The 5,948-nt window shown below is 49.4% G+C and overlaps 1 pseudogene; it reads right to left on the reverse strand.

Annotated features, from left to right (window-relative positions):
- Positions 1-2,651: 2,651 nt before the first annotated feature.
- On the reverse strand, positions 2,652-5,477 carry LOC120695631 (annotated as a pseudogene).
- Positions 5,478-5,948: the final 471 nt, after the last annotated feature.

Below are 5,948 nucleotides of genomic sequence, written 5' to 3' on the forward strand. Positions count from 1 at the left end.
TCTGGCCTCAGTGACTCAGCGAAACCAGCCATTGTTAAATCAACAGATTGCCTATAATAATATTTTTTGATTGTTGGAAAAATAGACAACTGTAAGTTTAAATTCTAAACTAGATTTATCATGACGAAAATTAAATCTAGCATGCATGACTCTAACATACTAGACATATACTAGGAAGCACCCCCCCCCCCTCCTCCTCCTCCTGATACACCCCTGGCATCCCTGATTTTTATTACCTCAAAGAATCAAAGTTTATTTAGGCATCACGTGTGGGTCATCCTTGACACTACTAGTCTCCCTATATACGTCCATGGTTTACTCAATTATTACTCGTCTAGTGATAACCGTATTTCTGGCAATGCAAACAGGATATCAACTGATGACAACATTCTGGATGCCAATATGTCTCACCAGTCACCAATACTGTTCAACAAAGGGAATCAACTTCTGTCATAAAACAAAAAAGAAAGCAGGGGGACACTAATTAGAATGTAGACTTTGTATAGCGTACGAGCAAAGCAGTCTACCAGGTCATGCTAGCTAGCTCCCTGTGGCATCGCTAAGAGGCAAGGCTACAGACTCATTATGGCTTTTTGAATCGTTGCATTGTACTCCTCCAGACTACGTGATGGTGATCATGATAGCAATGCAAGATGCTTCCACAGATTGTACTAAAAAGTGATGTTTTTGACTTTGATATTGTTTTCTTTATTATTGCCGAAACAGCAGGGACGGAGGGACCTCCCTGCTGTTTTTTTAGTAATTTTTCTAAAGATTAGAGTATGTATATTAGAGTAATTACAAGTCCAGCCGTAGGCCAACATGGTTTCAAACAAAACGTTTACTATAATTAATGTTTGGTGTAATATGTCAAAAAAAATATTATATATGGTATAAATTGTATAATGTTTCACATACACCAAAAGGTCATTTTCAATCAATATTCAGATTGATTAACCGCCCAAAGCATCCTTTACTTGTGTGAGGAGACTAATAGTGTTGATTTAAATGTTTTTCTTTTAATCCTGTATTTGTTACAAACAATTCACTATTTCCGAGTTTTATTCGCTGTGGATTATCCATGTAGAATTAAATACATCTGACAGTAAATGCAAATGTTATTTTTGAACAGATTCAATAGCAATTGCAATTTTTCTTCCACGGATTAAATTGAACAGATGGCCTTCTGAATTAGGATATAACGGTCTCCCATAGTCCCATTCCTAGCTTTGCCTTTTCCATTCCGGCCTGTAATAAACCGTCACTATAACGTGACAACAGTCTATTGACTCTTGTGTGCCAACAGGGCTTTTCAACTAAAACAAATAGACCTATCAAAAAAAAAATAAACTAAAACAGACAGAAGATTACAAAGCAGCCACTCATCAGTCAGTCCAATAATACTCACAATAAGTCAACATCTTGACAGTGATGTGCTCAACTCCTTCTGGGACACTCCATCTATTATTATATTATTACAGAGATAAAGTTGAGTAGTGTTATGTTTGTTGTGAGGTAGAACTTAGTGGGATGATTATAATCTAGGAAAGGCTTCAACCTGCAGGTGCACAGTATAACCCTACCCCACAGCGTCAACCTACGGCACTTGCACTGTACTTCCTCCATTCACACATGCACAATATCTCAGAAATTGACGGAGTTTGACTATTGGAAGTGTTGGCCTTGAGTCAAACTAGTATGTATGTATTTTAAGTACCTAGAATACATATAAGTTATTGAAATGATCTGAACCCTATGTTTTGAACATATATATATTTAACATATGTAATTTTTGGTTTCAATTAAACAGCATGGGTATTGTCGGAGGAACTAGCTAGGTAAGTTTGTGTTAAAAAGAAGAAATATATACCAAAATTAATTTGGGCATGACCCAAAAATGGATGATTGGGGCGCATATACTATCACCAACTGATGTAATCCTTTCTTCTTTATTCTAAGCCAAACTATTTTTAATTTGACGAATTTTACAGAGAAGAGTATCGTACCTACATTTATGATGCCAAATAAATAAGTGTTGTTATATTCATAACAAATTAAATATATTTTTACAGCATACCTATTTAATGTTATAGATAGATGTTTACACTATGTCTATATACACCTGATCAAACTTGATATAGTTTGGCTTATGATAAAACTAGAATCCTGCGCATTTTAGTGTCACAAGCTCACTTTGATTCAGAAAAAAAAAAGCTTAGCAATGCTGTTTATATCCCATTTCATCACTAGGTCTACAAACTGCTACTGCTACTGCCACTACACTAAAATGCTACTGCGTACTCCCTCCATGTAGAAAATAGATGATGTTTATGACAGCGACACGGTCTTCAAATTATAACTTTGACTACTTATTTTTATAAAAATATTTGTTGAGAAGAGATATCTGGATATTTTTATGAAAGTATTTTCGAAGACAAATCTATTCATATTATTTTCACTTTTTCAAACTCAATAACTTAAAAATATTCATGATTTATATTCCCAATATTTGACTCAAACTTTGTCCTAAACATCATTTATTTTCTATATGGAGGGAGTACCTTATTTGGACAAAAATATGTCCTGGCACGGGCATTCTCCATTCCGGTCAGGACAAAGCTCAGGGTGTGTCAGGACTCAGGAGCATTATGTTGGTGCAAGTGCAAGTGCAATCAAAACGAACTCTCACTCCAGGCACCTGGTGCTTAATGACGAGCAAGCACTCCAGCACTCCCCAGCTGCGGCAACAAAGTTGTCGTAACCAACCGAGAAAGTGCCATCCTACCTTCAACGAAAACAAGACAGAAACCACACGACCCAACGAAAGGGGAGCTCCAAAAGCAGAGGCAATTCCAGTATTTTAATTTACTGCCCCCCGAAAGAATCACCGAGAATCTTCTTGGATTTGGGCGTTGCTAGCCACGACACTCCAGCGACCAATGCAAGTGCTCGCTCTCATGGGCTCATGCACGGCTCGTCAGCGCATCACGAGGCCAGCGGCCGGCGGCTCGCCTGCGGGCGCCGGCGCCGGCGCCGGCGGCCTGATGTCCTTGAGCAGGCCCACCACCTGCTGCATGGTGGGCCTCTTCTCCGGCGCGGCCGCGGTGCAGAGGAACCCCACCTGCAGGCACTCCGCCATCTCCTTCTCCGCCTGATCCGGCGCCGCCCCCGCCGCCTCGCCCCCGCCGCCGCCCCGCAGCAGCCGGTCGTCCACGAGGTTGAGACCCTTGCGGTTCCGGATCACGCCCCGCGCCCAGCTCGTGGACGCGTCGCTCCACCTCGCCTGCCCCGTCACGAGCTCGAACACCAGGGTGCCGAAGCGGTAGACATCGCCCGCTGGCGTCTCGTCGCCGGGGCGCAGGAAGTCGGAGATCCGGGGCTCCATGTCGTCGCCGAGGAGGATGTTGGTCGGGACCAGGCGCCCGTGCACGATCGGCCGGCCGCCGGACCCCGCCCACCCCTGGTGCAGGAACGCGAGCCCCCGGGCTATCCCGAGCATGATGCGGTGCCGGGTGGGCCAGTCGCCGGCGGGCTTCCGGTCGTCCTCGATGGCGTCCATGGTGTCGAGGCCGATGTCCTCGGTGTCCATGCTGCCCACCGGCAGCTCGTGGAGCCACCGGTGCAGGTCGCCTCTCTCCATGTACTCGAAGAGGAGAAGTTTTTGCTTTCCTGAAATTAACATAAGCGAGCAAAATTCAAATTCAAACGTCAAGGAATGTTTCAACTATCATGCATTTACTCGTGATGTTAAATTATTCCAATTTGTAGAATATCTGTCTCTATAGCGATACCAGTGTGACAATGAACGCTGCTGCTACGTTATTCTTGATTCCAGAAGGCAGTTTATGATAATGATAAATTGGACTAGCAACTTGCTCATGTCACTTGTTTCTTTCTGGAAAAGCAGTGCTCCTGTCACTCAAGTCTATGTTGTTCTCGTCTAGTTTCTAATTATAAATTATAATGGTCTCTGTCCATTTATACGTGATTTAATTTATTTGTTTTTTTAGAAAAAACATATACTCTACGACATGGGGATAGTAAAAAAAAAGTTCATTTTCTTGGAGGAAATATGCCTGATACTGATAGAGGAAGCTGACCTGCAATGCAGTAACCAAGGAGCGGGAGAATGTTCGGGTGTCTGAGCCTTGCAAGCTCCCGCAACCCGGCGGCCGTGGCGGCCTCGCCGTCGTCTTCCCCAACTCCGGCCACGGGCCCCTCCCCGACGCGCACGACGACGTGCAGGTCCCCAGGGAGCACGGCGCGGTACGCGGCGCCGCTGCGGCCGCCCGTCTCCGCGAGCTGCGACTCGCGCCCGAACCCCGACGTGGCCGCGGCCAGGTCGGCCAGCGTCAGCTCCATCAGCGGCCGCTCCAGCACCACCACCGGCGCCGCGGCGGCCACCTTCACCGCCCCCACGACCACCTCCTCGTCCTCCCACACCGCCGCTGCCTTCCCGTCCTTATCCTTCCTCTTCCTCCGGCGACGCGCCAGGCCGCACGCGGCCACGAACGCCAGCGCGGCCGCGGTCACCACCGCGCCGGCTGCGATTAGCGCGACGACGACCGCACGCCGGCGCTTCGTTCCGCCGCTCGGAGCCGCGGCGTCTTCGTCCACCACTCGCAACGCGTCGCCAGCCTGGAAGAAGGCGGATCGGCCGAACCTCCGGACGGCGGCGGCGGGCACGACGCCGGAGAAGTTGTTGCGCGAGATGTTCAAGGACGCGAGGCCGTCGAGCGGCGGCAGGTCGTCGGGGAACCTCCCGGCCATCCCGTTCCCGGACAAGTCGAGCCGCCGACCCGCCGTAGCTTCGTCAGATTCCGGAGCCCCGCCGGCGCCGCGCCGATTCTGTTCCTCGACACGTCGAGAGCCTCCAGGCCGGGGAGCCCGGCCAGGCCGACGACGGAGGCGAACCAGTTCCCCGACACGTTCAGCGCCGCCATGCGCGTGCTCGGGCCGCCGTCGACGTCGAACCGGAGCGCGCCGCCGAGGTTGTTCCGGGAGACGTCCACGGCGCGGAGCAAGGGCGCGCGCCAGAACGCGGCGTCGACGCCGCCCCGGAGGGAGTTGCCGGAGAGGTCGACGGTGAGGAGGCTGGAGAGGTTGCCCAGCGCGGCCCAGTCCACGGGGCCCGTGAGGTTGAGCGACGGGAAGCGGAGCTGCCGGACCGGGCGGCACGCGCGGCGGCCGGGCAGCGGCGGTTGGAAGTTGGAGACATGCAGGAACGCCGCGCGGACGAATTCCGCGTCGGGGAGCGGGGTGGTGCAACTGGAGGAGCCGTTGGCCACGGCCGCAGACACCGCCGGCGACGCCGCCGAGGTGGCAACCGCGGCGAGGAGCAGGAGGAGGCGGCGGCCCGCGGCCAAGTGGAGTGGCATCTCCAGGCAGTCTCGCTTTGCGCGTGCCCGCGGCGTGAAGCGCGTGCTTCTCTGGTGGTTTCGCTGTGTGCCCGTGAGGTCTTCGTCCCTTTTATTTCTTTCCTCCCTCGAGGGGTGCTGCGAATTTGAAGATACCTGTGCAGCATGCCGGTCTGATTGAGTGGATGGGATGGGGACAGACAAGGGAGGGAGGCAATCCGCAACCCGCAGACGAGAAGTGATCAGTGTCAGAATTCAGAAGGCGCAGCAGGTGATCAGAGCGCTCTCTCTCTCTCTATTTGAAATTTTACGTTAACCTTATTTCGTTTTGAACAAATTCATAGAAAAATATATCGCCATCTAACTTGGTATCACGTATGAGGTGTATTTTTCATAGAATTTATTGAAATTGGTCAAATTTGATATATAACAAAACTAAATGTCTTAATAAAAATCCTACACGGAGAGCCCTCCCGATTTAGGATAAATCAAGAGCACTTTTATGAATCAAAGGGGAAGTAATTTCACAAAGAACAAAGAGAGAAGAAAGTAACAACAGCAACACTGGCTAGTAATCCCAACGTTGACCTC

Source organism: Panicum virgatum, chromosome 1K (assembly GCF_016808335.1).
Source record: "Panicum virgatum strain AP13 chromosome 1K, P.virgatum_v5, whole genome shotgun sequence".
Lineage (NCBI taxonomy): Eukaryota > Viridiplantae > Streptophyta > Magnoliopsida > Poales > Poaceae > Panicum > Panicum virgatum.